At 39.5% G+C, this 14490-nt stretch overlaps 1 pseudogene; it reads left to right on the plus strand.

The window, feature by feature from the left end:
- Positions 1-8186: 8186 nt before the first annotated feature.
- LOC125473326 lies at positions 8187-8297 on the plus strand (annotated as a pseudogene).
- Positions 8298-14490: the final 6193 nt, after the last annotated feature.

Here is a 14490-nt window from a genome sequence, read left to right on the forward strand (position 1 = left end):
GCTTACGAAAATAGGAAATTAAAACATAAATATAAAGGTGCGGCTAGGAAGGGAAATAGGGCTAGGGTCTTGGTTTTGTGTCCTAAAGTGCCTATAAGGCCGTCAAAGTGGCTAGAAAATACGGACGTTTAAGTTTAGGAAAGGTTACCAAAACGGGAAACTTAGGGTTAACTTTCCTAAAATAGGAAACCTTGTTTGAGTACGATTCCTCGTTTTGGTAAGAATTCATCGTTGGAGTAGGATTTCGTCATTTCTTCAAGTCTTCAACTCATTCGTTCCTCTTTCGCTCCAAAAGACTCCAATTTGCATCTTCTTGCACACTTTGGCCTTATAATCTGAAAATACACAAAAGTGGCCTTAAACACTAAAACAACTAAGTAAACACAACATAAATGCACGAGAACAAGCTAATTAAGTCGCATGAATATGCTCCTATCAAATTCCCCCACACTTAACTTTTGCTAGTCCTCGAGCAAAACAAAACAACTAAAGTAAACAAAACGCAACAAAACAAACAAAACATAACCTAAACCTTCCAACGTTTGCCTCAGGGATTTCCAATGAAACATGACATGTCAAAGATCATTACTCACATAGCTTTTAGTCTTCCTTCCCCTCAAGCACATACTTAATCATAGTCACCATTCACTAGTTCGCATTTAATCAATTAAAACATATTTTGAATGTAGTAACATGCCTTAGAGAATTCCCTCAATTCCTCACTAGTTATGCACTCAATTTTCACTCAGATTTTCTGACTACACACCCTACACTAGTTATATGTGAGAAGATTGATATAAACATGAAAGACTAGTACTCACATACGTTATAACCAAGAAAGCAATTTCTAGAATAATTAAACGTGTTTGGATATGATCTCATGAATGGAATGCTACTACTTAGATGCGAGAACCAGTGACACCATATGCTCATACCAAATTCAAACTCTACAATTGAAATGCACAACACTCAAGATAGAAGTCAAAGGTTGTAACGGGGCTTGGGGAATTGGCTAACAAGGAGAGGTAGGGATAAACAAAAGTTCTTTAAGCAATAGTAAGTAAAGCAATGAAATTAAGACCTAGAATTCCCTTAAAATGCAGAAATCAACTTTTAAACAAATAGGGAAGATTCAAACAACTCTTAGGGCCTAATTCATTGTTTTGGGCCCTTACTTCAACAACCAATACTTTGAAACTCTTTTTTCACTTCTTTTCAACTCTTTTTCATTCATTTTTTTTTTCTTTTCTTTTCTTTTTTTTTTTTTTTTTTCTCGTGCCTATGGCACATAACTCACATCAATAATCTTTCCCCCACACTTATTTCCTGCAACACATTACTCAAAAGGAATTCATTGCTTACTATGCTTCAAGAACAAGGATAAGGATGGTCCTAATCTAGGCTAGGTGAGGATAATGCGGGTTAACAAAGAAAGTAGGCTAAACAAGGCTCAATGGGGTTAAACTTAAACACAAAATGAGTGAAGGGCACATGGCTGTTTGGCTTTGATGGTGGTCACTACACAACTTCATCTTGAATATGTGATATGCAAATCAATGACATGCTTTGAATGAAATGGGCATGAGTTCTAGCATTTGGAACTAAGTGATGAAACGCCTTCTAAGTAGTAACCAAGCAAAGAATAATGAGATCATGCAACGACTTTAGAAAACATTAATGCACAGATTTTAACTCTCCAAATAACGTTTAGGCTCAAGTCTCACAGGGATGTAGCGTTTGTTTAAGTTCCTTCCTTCAAGCATGTTACAAAAACTGATTTTTATCATTTGTGATTACATGTGAATTCGTAAACTATAACTACAACTAAGCATAAACCAAAGAGTATATCAAACGTCAAACCATGTTTGTAACTTTCTTTAACCGTCATGCAATTAAAAACCAAATCCTCATCATTGCGTTGGAAGGTGACCTACGACACAAACAAACACACAAAAACAACTCTTTTTGGGTTTTTCAAAACAATTTTTCAAATTTTTATGGTATTTTCGGATTTTTAAGTTAGCACACACTAAAACACTCTAAAATAGCTTAAAAACACTTAAAAATAGCAAAGAACAAGTTTAAACATGTTAGGCGGTAATACCCTACGAATTTCATGCACAAAGTCTCAAAACAGAATGTTACCCCCCCCACACTTAAACTAAACATTGTCCTCAATGTTTTAAACATAATTAAAAACATTACACAAAGCATAAAGTAAGCAACAAAGGGAAGGGTTTAGGGACGCAAATCTGAGTGTGGAGCGATTCCCAAGTTCTTCCTTTGTTGATTGCATGGGTTGCCTCCCAAGAAGCGCTTGCTTTAACGTCTTCCAGCCGGACGATGCTTCCATTACTCCTTACTCTGGCTCACGAAATGGAGGGTTATGTCCTCCACGGTATACTCCTTGAAATTTCTCATAGTACGGCTCGATGAATGGGAGGGGATAGTGATCCTCCCTGATTTTGGTGTTTGGGTTCCGACACTCCATATACATGGTCCCACCACCTTTAAATTGGTTTTTCACCTGCACCACAGAAGGTAACAACCTATTACTTGAAATGGGAATCGGAATTGGGATTGGAGACTTACTAGGATGTTGTGGCAATGTCCCTAGGGCAGCCACTATCTCGCCAATTTTAGCACAAGGCACAGCCATATTGGATGTTTTTATGGTAATGGCGTGCTCGTTGTGCTCCAATCCAATTCCTTCCTTGATGGTGATTCTAGATGCATCCTTCTTGATTGGTGCGGATCCTTTCGGCCCTAAGTCCTTATGCACATCTATAACACAACAAGAATGAACATCATTAGTACTCTTAATGGATTCAGAAACTTTAAAGTTAATTGTATCACCACCAAACTCCATAGTTAAAGCTCCTTTGGCCACATCAATCTTGGTGTGAGCTGTTTTCATGAAAGGTCGTCCAAGTAAGAGCGGTGATGGTGGAGAGTAGGTTGAATCATCCATGTCAAGCACATAGAAATTTGCAGGAAAAATCAAATGTTCTACCTGCACCAAAACATCTTCCAAGACTCCTCTCGGGTATGCATTAGATCGATCAGCTAATTGTATAACAACACCATCATTTTTAAGCTCTCCTAGATTCATAGATGCATAAACAGAGTATGGCATGACATTAATTGATGCACCTAAATCTAGCATAGCATGTTCGAACTTTGTATTTCCAATTACACACGGGATAGTGAAACTACCTGGATCTTTGCATTTGGGTGGTAGTTTGCGTTGCAAGATGGCAGAGACATTCTCACTTACATGAACCACCTCTTTTTCTTGAATCCGTTTCCTTGTTGTACAAAGCTTTTTCAAGAACTTCGCATACTTCGGGATTTGCTTGATTGCATCCAAAAGGGGTATGTTGACTTGAACTTTTCTAAATGTCTCTAGAACATCTTTTTCCTCCTCTTCTTTCGTGGATTGCAAAAATCTGCTAGGAAAAGGAACATCGGGTGGAACAAAGTTAGAATTAATCAATTTTGACCCCAACTTACCTTTGGTGGCCGAATGAGATGAGTTGGGTGCATTAATGTCCCTTGATAGTTGCGGCAAGGGTGTTTGTACCCTTGCCATGGGCTTGCTTGCATCCTCCTCTTCATGTTGCAGCTTTTCATCCTCTTCTTCGCTTGATTTTGGTGGTTGTAGGGTGGTTCCAACTTCCTTGCCACTTCTCAAGGTAATTGCGTTGGCGGTTTCAAAGCCTCCCTTCGGGTTTGGAATGGTCGAGCTAAGGAGCTTGCCTTGGTCTCGGAATTGCCCTACAAACTCCGCAATTTGGCCAATTTGCTTCTCCAATTGGTCCACCCTCTTTTCTTGATTCTGCATCGCTTTGGCTTGATTTTCTTGCCCCTGAGACAAATTCGTTAGTAACTTAAGAAGTGTATCATTATCTAACGTGTTACCTGAACTTGTTTGGGCAGGTTGTGTAGGTGCTTGTGTGGGGACGAATGGCTTGGTGAAGAAGCCCGGAGGTTGTTGCCTAAATCCCCCTTGTTGTGGTGGTTGTTGGGGCTCTCTCCATCTGAAGTTTGGGTGGTCTCTCCAACCCGGATTGTAAGTGTTAGAATATGTGTCGTTCCTCGGTTGGTTCTGACCCTGGAATCCAATCGCGTTGGCGCTTTCCCATCCACCATTTTCTATGAGTTGCGGGCACTTCTCAGAGGCATGTCTTTGGATTGAACACACCCCGCATACAGTCGGTCCTTGCATCCTCATGCCTTCGGCCATCTGAGACACAATGGAGGTAAGATTAGCTAACTGTGAATGAATATCAGGTGTAGAACTTACCTCATGCACTTGCTGCCGTGGGGGTCCTCTTTGGCCTACTCCCTCGTACTGTTGAGCGTTCAACGCTCGGTTCGCGATCAAGACCTTGGCCGCCATGGGCGTCTTTTCCACCAATGCTCCACCCGCCGATGCGTCGAGCATTTGTCGTTCGATTGGTAGGAGCCCCTCATAGAAGTATTGCAGAAGCAACTCCTCCTTCATCTGATGCTGTGGACATGAAGCAACAAGAGATTTAAAACGTTCATAGTACGTAGGAAATGACTCACCTTCATCTTGTTGAATGCCACTTATCCTTTTACACAAAAGGATGATTCGAGAAGTTGGGAAGAACTTCTCCAGAAAAGCCCTCTTCATGCTCTCCCACGATGTAACGGTTCCGGGAGCTAAGTCGTACAACCAATCCTTGGCTTTATCCATTAAAGAGAATGGAAAAGCCTTCATCTTCAGAATACTTCCGTCGACGTTGACGGGAGTCATACTTGAGCACACCACCTCGAATTCCTTAAGGTGCTTGTTCGGATCCTCCATGGACAACCCATGGTACTTCGGAATATGATGGAGCAAGCTTGACTTCAACTCAAACTCCTCGGTCTTCCCTTCGGCCGGTGGGGGATATTGGATACACAAAGGTGCTGCATTAGCCAATCCCGAAGCGGAAAGCTCCTTAAGTGTCCGGTTGTCTACGGCCATGTCTTGGACTTCTTCAAATACTCTTGTCGTGGGTTCCTCAAAGATCCCTGTCGTTGCCTCTTCTTCCTCTTCTAGAACTTGTTCTTCAAGCTCAGGTTTCGGGCTTGGCGGATTTGATTCGTGATGCTTCTTCGTCCGTCTCAAAGTCCTCTCAAAATCGCTGTCAAAGTCTGAGATATGCTCACGAATCGGTTGAGAACTCCGAGTCATGCACTAGTACCTAAAACAAGGAAAACAAAACAAAATCAGAAACTTCAACAAAATACATAAATAAACAAAAATTAAACAATCCAAGGGATTAGCAAAGTTGCTAATCCCCGGCAACGGCGCCAAAAATTTGATGCAAACTAAGTAAGCACACAAATTAAAACCCTCTTGTGACAATTGTAGTATATGAATAAGTAGGGATCGTTCTTAACCAGGGATTAGGAGGGATTGCAAAATCACTTGGACACTGACTCAAAAACGTAAAACAAATGTTAAAAACACTAAACTAGACTCAAAGAATACAAAACACTTATAAACACAAATTAAGACACTTTCTAACTAAAATAGACACTAAGGTAAAGGGGGATTGAGGTTTTGACGAAAATAAATTAAATGCACAAATTGTAATTTAAAAGCAGAATTTAAATATGAATGTGATGAAATATGGAATAAATGCTAGCTAGAAGGTTCTTCTCCACACATGTTACACTTGCATACACTTTGATTTTCAGTTGGTCTTTCGATTCATTATGAAACTCAACGCCCCAAATTAACCGTGAATTGCACTAATTAACCCTCAGTTTTTCCACAAGTTATTAAGTTGGATTTAGCCTCTCATATTCGCAAAAAGAGAAATACAATTGAATTTAAACATAAAGAACAAAGGATTGATTACACCTAGAACGCACGATGAATCCACTTGAATTTCTGCGCGTCTAAGCCCTCCTTCTTCTTCTCCTTGCTGCGGCAGTGAAAGTCTAGGTTTATTTGGGTGATTTTTCTGACTTTGGGATGGATTTAGGGTGTTAAAGTGGGCGACAATGGTGGTGGAATGGTGTGGGAAAAAGCACAGCAGTGAAGGTTTTTGGTTGAGGGAGGCTACGGCTGAAAAGATTTTGGGAAAAAAAAATGGTTGCTGCGGCTGCATGGAAATTATGGGATAATGGGATGTTATGGCTGCGGCTGCTTGGGTTTTTGATAGGAAAAATGGCGGCTGTTAAGGGAAAAATAGGGTGGATGTGTCTTAGGGAGAATGGGAGATGGAAGTCACGGCTTTTTGGGAGAAATCATGGAATGCACGGGTTTTTTGGGTTTAATGGGAGAGAATGGAGTAAAAGTAAAATGGCATTTGCGGCTGTTATCAAAATAAAGTGGCTGGAATGGCTCGGGTTTATTAGGTTGAATGGTAAAATGGGGGGGGGGGGGCACGGCTTATGGGGAATTATGGGAGAATGGCTGAATATTAAAATGGCATCAATGGGATATGCGGCTGGATTGAATATTAGGTTTTTTATGAAGTCTATGGTGCGGCTTATGAGAAGAATAATGGGAAAGAATGGAATGAATGGCCTAGGGTTTTTGGAATGCACGGGTTGTGAATTATGGTGTATGGGTGCATGCAGCTAAAGCCAAAAAATGGGATAATGGGCTTTGCGGATGGAATGGAGAAAAAGGTTGGGGTTTTGCGGCTAGGGTTAGGAAAATGTATGATTTCAGAAAACTAACCCTAGCTTATTTAAAATTAAATCAAAGGCTTACGAAAATAGGAAATTAAAACATAAATATAAAGGTGCGGCTAGGAAGGGAAATAGGGCTAGGGTCTTGGTTTTGTGTCCTAAAGTGCCTATAAGGCCGTCAAAGTGGCTAGAAAATACGGACGTTTAAGTTTAGGAAAGGTTACCAAAACGGGAAACTTAGGGTTAACTTTCCTAAAATAGGAAACCTTGTTTGAGTACGATTCCTCGTTTTGGTAAGAATTCATCGTTGGAGTAGGATTTCGTCATTTCTTCAAGTCTTCAACTCATTCGTTCCTCTTTCGCTCCAAAAGACTCCAATTTGCATCTTCTTGCACACTTTGGCCTTATAATCTGAAAATACACAAAAGTGGCCTTAAACACTAAAACAACTAAGTAAACACAACATAAATGCACGAGAACAAGCTAATTAAGTCGCATGAATATGCTCCTATCAGTTCCTAATGACATCAAGCAAAGGTAAGTTAACATTCACTTTGCTTAGTATATCAAAAATTTCTTTGAATGACTTATCCTGCTTGCTCTTGGCAAGTCTTCCAGGGAATGGTATTGGTGGAGTGTATGGTTTCTCAGCCTTGTGAAGATTTGGTGCTTCAAGTGAGGAAGTAGCATGACTTGGTTCCTCATTTGGTCTATCATTGTCTCCTTGAGTAACACATGCATTCACATGATCATATTCATTAGTAACTTCATTGCCAACCCTATTATCAATAATCTTACCACTTCTAAGTGTAGTGATTGCTTTGGCTTGCTCTTGGTTCCTTTGGAGTATCACGGGTTGGCTTGGAAACTTTCCAACTTCTCTTTAGTTCAGGGCATCTGCAATCTGCCCCAATTGTGTCTCCATTTTGGTTAGAGCTGCTGAATGTTGTTGGAGAGTGCTATTGGTGGAATGTTGGAATTGCAAGGTGTTTTGGGCTAACAATTTAACCATGTCCTCAAGCGTAGTGGCAGGTTTTGGTTGGAAATTTTGGAATTGATTGTTGTTCTTCCATGAAAGGTTGGGATGATCTCTCCAACTTGAGTTATATGTATTGGAATATACATCATTCCTTGGCCTTTGATTGTAAGAATTCATGAGGTTCACTTGTTCTTGAACATACTCGGGGTAAGCCTCCCTAGATGGACATTGGTGAGTAGGATGGCTTGGTATGTTGCAAATGGCACACACTTCATTAGCTTTTGGCACCATGTTGAGCACGGATTCAAGCTTCCTTTCTAGGTTAGCTACCTGCAACAAAAGCTCATGATTAGAACTTGTTTCATAGACTCCAACTTTCTTACCCCTTAAATCTTTGTGTTGAGCATTAGACCCCAACATCTCATAAATGTTATATGACTCTTGAGCATTCTTTTTCTTCAATGCTCCACCTGCTGCATTATCAACAGTTGATTGACAATTTTGGGTTAGTCCATCATAGAAAATTTGCATTTGTAAGTGAAAAGGTAACCCATGGTGTGGACATTGCAACAAGAGGCCTTTAAAACGCTCCCAACACTCATTGAAAGGTTCTTCATCATCTTGTTTGAAGTTGAAGATTTGTCCCCTTAATGTGGCTGTCTTTTGAGTGGAAAAGAACTTCTCCAAGAACTTCGTAGCCACGGCATCCCATGTGGTGAGGGAACCTGGTGTTAGAGTCATCAACCAACTCTTGGCCTTATCTTTCAAGGTGTAAGGAAACACTCTCATCCTCAAATTTGCTTCACTTACTCCCTGCAAAGGTAAACCACTCACAACATTGTAAAACTCTTTAATATGAGCTAAAGGGTATTCATTAGGTAAGCCATAAAACGAGGGAAACATATGGAAATGTGAAGATTTGAGATCATAGTTTCTAGCTTCTGTGGGCAGCAAGATGCATGAAGGTGAATTTGGTATGATTGGTTGAGCAAAGTCCTCCAAAGCTCAAAATTCATCTTGGTTGCCCGCCATCTCTTCCTCTCTTTCCCAATTAAATTGCTCAGATCCTTTACTTGTTGAACTAGGTGAAATCCTTTCCTCTTCCTCACGGATAATGGATGAACTTGATGGCACAAAGTTGTCCAAAGTGTGGCCCTTTAACCGTTCAATTCTTTGGCCTCACTCAACAAGTCTATTTGACATATACTACCTGAAACAAAGTAACACAAGTTTGAATGAAAATCAAGAATCTACTTACAATGAAAAGCACAAAGTTTAAATAGCAAACAACAATGAAATGAACAAATTTTAAATAGCAAACAAGCAATTACAAGGGACTGAAATCAGTCCCCGGCAACGGCGCCATTTTTGTTGATGTATAATTCTTTCCTAATGCTAGAACATGTTTAGTATAATGGCACAAGCAAGGGTGTCGAATCCACAGAGACTAATTGGACCTATGTAATTACTTGTTTTGCAAGAACTCTATGAAATGAATCAAACTAATCAAATTGGGCAGATTTGTTGTTGTAACTTGAAAGCATAAGAAAATGAAGTAAACACAAATCAATGAATCAACAACTAATATAATGGGATAGTATCAATGGAAATGAAGCTAGGGATTCGGTTTCACCATTGCTCAACTAAGTCCATGCTTGTTAAGTTAGCTTGTACTCATTCATCTACCTATTTCTTGAGTTTGTTTCACTTGGATATGATCAACCATATGATGTGTGGATTTGATCAAATGTCTCTAATCATGAACCTAATTGTGATGTGCAACTTTGGTTCCTAATCAAGAGTATGTAATGCACAAGAAACTTTCATAAAACCAAAGGGAATAACTCGGCAGGATGTTTGCTAAACATTCCCTTCATTCATTCACATATCTACCAAGATTATGCATGATGTGTGTTTTAATCTTGGCTACACAACTTTGTGATTAATTCAAATGATGATCAAACATTAAAATCAACACACTAAGTCACCATTAAATCAGAGAATGAAACAAGAAATAGATGAACAAACTGAGCATTCTAACTTAATTACATGGCAAACTTTGCAAGGTTACATCGAATCCCTAGAGGAAGATTAGTTACACTTCATGTTTACAAAGGTTTGACATAAAAATAAATAACATGAGTGAACATAGAATTAAGAAGAAGAAACCCTTGAAGCAAAACTGATGTTGAATTCCTTGAAGAGTGGCCTTCGGACTTGATTCTCCAAGTGTGATGCATATGAACTAAATTGGTTATGGTTGAATGGTTTCTGCCCTTGGGACAGAAATGGACAGAAAATGAAGTAAAATGGGAGAGGTTATGCGTGTGTAATGGACTGAATGAGGAAGAAAAATGCGGAACCCCTTGTTGTGTGAAGTGAGCCTTGTTTTATAGAAAGGAATGTGGCTCAAAATAATCAGATTGGATCTTGAATATGTTTAAATCAGATGGCAGTGCATAAGTCAGCTAGAATGATGGGTTTCTGAGGTAGTGGACGCATGGCATGGACAAGATCTGCAAGTATGTGTTAATGTATTCAAAGAAGCATGTGCCCTTGCTGCAACAAGTGAGTGGAACCTGCAAAGGTGAATTGGACCACCAGAAATTGTTTGTACAAATCTGGAAAGGGGAATAAAACACACGGGATGGACAAAGGGGAAATGTGCAGGTATGTGATGATGGGATAAGTGGTTTTCTGGAATAATGGGTGCATGACAAAAGGGAAAGGTGTAAGCATGGAGTTTATTTAATTGAGGTGCATGTGTATTTCTGCAAAGATGAAGTGTAGAAAGGTAATGGAATGCACGGTCAGATTGTGAATCATGCATGTGAATGCATGTTTTGGTATTAGAAGTGCATAATCTGACTTGGAATCACATGGGAGTGCACGGCTAGGTTGTGATCATGGTGAAAATGTGGCTGAGTGGATTAAGTAATGGAAGTGGATGTTTTTGGTGCGAAAGGGAAATGTGCAAGCATGGGGTTTGCACGGCACAAAGTGTGTGGAATCTGATTTGGTGCTAGAAGTGCATAAAATGATGGGATGACATGGGAATGCACGGCCAAAGTTGTGAACTTGCATGTGAATGCATGTTTTGATATTGGAACCACATAGCTGACTTCCATGTTTTTGCTTTGTTTAGAATCACCCAATATGGCCGAATTGCATCTCTTAACACTTCACATCTTTTCTGGAATGTTTTTACTTCATTTGCCTTCCCATTGATCCAATTTCATACTTGGCTGCACACTAACACCAAATAATGTAAAATGCAACTAGTTTAATCCAAAACAATCACAAAGACACCAAATAAGGAAGATATAAATGCATGCAAAATGTGACTTATCACTTCATCATCAGAATGTTCCCGTCGACATTTATGGGTGTCATGCTCGAACAAACAACCTCGAACTCCTTGAGATGCTTGTTGGGATCTTCCACGGAAAGCCCATGGTATTTCGGAATGTGGTGCAACAAGCTTGACTTCAATTCGAATTCATCGGTCTTGCCTTGGGCAGCCGCGGGGTATTGAATGCATAATGGTGTGGCATTGGCCAAACCCGAGGCAGAAAGCTCCTTGATGGTTCGATTGTCCACTGCCATGGTTGGTACTTCCTCTTCAAACTTTGCTGTGGCCTCCTCTTCAACCTCAACTTCTTGCTTTTCTACTTCAGGTTCGGGACTAGGAGGATTAGACTCTTGCAATTTCTTTTTCCTTCTCAAAGTTCTCTCGAAATCGCCGTCAAAGTCGGAGATATGCTCACGAACAGGTTGTGAGCTACGGGTCATAAACTAGTACCTACACACAAGAGCAAACAAGATAAGTAACCCACTTAATAGACTCGGCACAAGTAAGAAAATAAGTTGCCACACACGGCACAAAAACAAAACACATACATACGGTGCAAAATTTAAAACAAAACAGAAACCAAACAATTTAAACACTACTCAAGACAAGGGATTAGCAACTTTGCTAATCCCCGGCAACGGCGCCAAAATTTGATGCGTTACGAATGTGACACATAAATTAAACCCTATTTGTGACAATTGTAGTAATAATGCAAGTATGGATCGTTCTAACCGGGGATTAACTAGGGGTGCTAAACACTTGACTCAAATAAATAAAACTAATCTTTAAACACTTAATTCACTTAACGAAAACTCAAAATAAGATAGATTAAGACTAAACAAAATATGGGGGGGGGGATTGAGGTTTTGACGAAATTAAACTAAAATGCACAGATTGTAATTAAGGGCAAAATGTAAATATGAATGTGATGAAAATACGGATGAATGCTAGCTAGAAGGTTCTTCTCCACACATGTTACACTTGCATACAAGATGATTTTCGGTTGGTCTTTCGATGAATTATGAAACTCAACACCCCGGGTTAATTAGGTCCGCTTAAATTAACCGTCAAGTTTTCCTTAAGTTAATGAATTGGTTGATTGCATACGACAACCCAAAGCATTCCCCACAAGTTCCCTACATGAATTGCATAATAGAGATACAAGCAAGAATCATTAAGTTCTTTGAAAACTATAAGTGTTGACGAGGCATTCGTTACTATGAATTGCATGAAACTTATGCCAAGAATTTACTTAACGCGATTGTTTATAAGCAACCTCCACTACTTGTGAATATAAGTTCATAACTATTAGGTGAAACTCACTTATCTTCTAGCGTCATATTCATGCATGAAAATTAAGCGTGCACTCTCAATAAACGTACATAAATAAGTTATCAATCAAATAGTTAAACAAATTGAATCCACAACTCATGAAATTCCAACCAAAGGTAATCAATTCATATTGCAAGCATAAACATGGTTTCGAATCACCCCCTAGCTAATGGGGGGTTTAGTTCCTCATACGTACAAAATAAAGATAAGTAAATTTAACCATTGAAATTGAGGAAAAGAAACACCTAAAAATTCCAACAACTCAAACTTGAATTCTATGAATGTTTAGGCACTCTTCTCCTCCTCTTTGTTGTCGCACAAGATCTATGGATAGGTTTTGGGTTGGTGTTTGTATGGAGGAATGGTTGGATAGTGTTTTGGAGGGTTGGGGAGTGGTGGAAATGGAAGAGAAGATTGCTAGAAATGGAGTGGGGATGCACGGCTAAGGAATTCAGGATGTGTTTTGTGTTGTGTTGTGTATGAATGGAGGTGTGGAATGAATGATAATTCAATCAATGTTTTGTGGCTACAATGGATGCTTATTTATAGGTGGATGAATGATTAAAAGAGGGAATATGGCAGCTAGGAGAGAATGTGGCTGCCATCATGAAGAGTGAAGCTGGAAATGCATGTGAAAGCTGGAAATGGGATGGGTAGCCACGGCAAAGGGTGTGGATGTGCTGGAAATGCATGTGAAGATGCTGGAATTGTAAGGCTAGGGTGAATGATGATGAATGCATGTGGATTAAAGAGGGAATATGGAAGAGTGTGGCTGCAATGATGGTGTGGAATGCTGGAAATGCATGGGAAGATGCTGGAATTGTAAGGGGGGACACGGCAATGAATTGTTTTGGGTGATGGGTGCATGTGTTGGCTGAATTCTATGTTGGGAAAGCATGTGAGGGAATGATTATGGTGAATGATGATGAATGCATGTGGAAGTGTGGCTGAAATGAAGGAGTGGAAAGGCTGGAAATGCATGGGAAGGCACGGCAAGGGATGAATTTGTATGTGTATGGGAATTTCTGGTTCTAAGGCTTTGTTTGATTGGGCTATGCCCTTTGTTTTATGTCCTAAAGTGCATACAAGGCTTCAATTTCATCCAACACTTTGGCTCCAAGCATAAGCTATCCATTCTAAGCCCAATTTTGCTCCAAAATGCTCCAAATTGCACCTTTTTGCTTCCTTAGCCATATGAACCTAGAAACACACGAAAATGGCATAAAGGACTAAAATAACTAAAGAAACACAACGTAAATGCACGAAAACAGGCCAATTAAGTCGCATAAATATGCTCCTATCAACTTGGAGTGTCAAATTAGTTAGAAATCAATTTAGTTTATGTTTTCAGAGTATCTTGAGTCAAGTTATAACTATTTTCGTCCAAATTCTTCTCTAGTGCTTAAAACTGCTCAGAAGTAGTTTTCAGACAGTTTTGAATGTTTTCTTGCTATTTTGAGTCTTTTGGTTTGTCTTAGTGTTTTAAAGTTTAGTTTTGCATTCTTTGAGTTTAGTTTGGTGTCTTATATTGTGTTTTTACGTTTTTGAGTCAAATCCAAGTGATTAATAATCCCTCCTAATTCCCGGTCCAGAACGATCCCTACTTACATTCTTCACTACAATTGATAAAAAGAGGGTTTATTTTGTGTGCGTATAATGCTTGCATCAAATTTTGGCGCCGTTGCCGGGGATTTGCAACTTTGCTAATCCCTTGGATTATTACTTCCTGTTTAGTTTTATTTTGTTTCTGTGTATATATTTTAGTTTTGTTTTGTTGATTTTAGGTACTAGAGAAGCAAGACATGGCACTTGATAGTGCTTCTCTTTTGTCACAGCTCATGGAAAGGTCCCAAATGCAAAGAGTTGGTACATTTGATCATAATCAATCAAGGAATGACGTGTTTTCCAATACTTACAATTCAGATTGGAGTGATCATTCAAACTCTATGTGGTGGGAACCTCAACATATTCAACAAGAAGGATATTGGCAGCCATATGAGGAGTTCTATTCAACGTCTATGCATCCACCACAACCTCATATACAATATGCCCAACCAAACTCAGGTTTGTCAATAGATTATAATCAAGTTCTTAATGAATTAATTTCTTCGGTGCAAGGCTCACAAAACCAAGTCAAGGAGGCTCAACAAGGAGAATATTGGCAACC

This window comes from the organism of the source record quoted next, unplaced genomic scaffold (genome assembly GCF_019419815.1).
Source record: "Pyrus x bretschneideri cultivar Hongxiangsu unplaced genomic scaffold, Pyrus_bretschneideri_v1 Contig82, whole genome shotgun sequence".
Taxonomy (NCBI): Eukaryota; Viridiplantae; Streptophyta; class Magnoliopsida; order Rosales; family Rosaceae; genus Pyrus; species Pyrus x bretschneideri.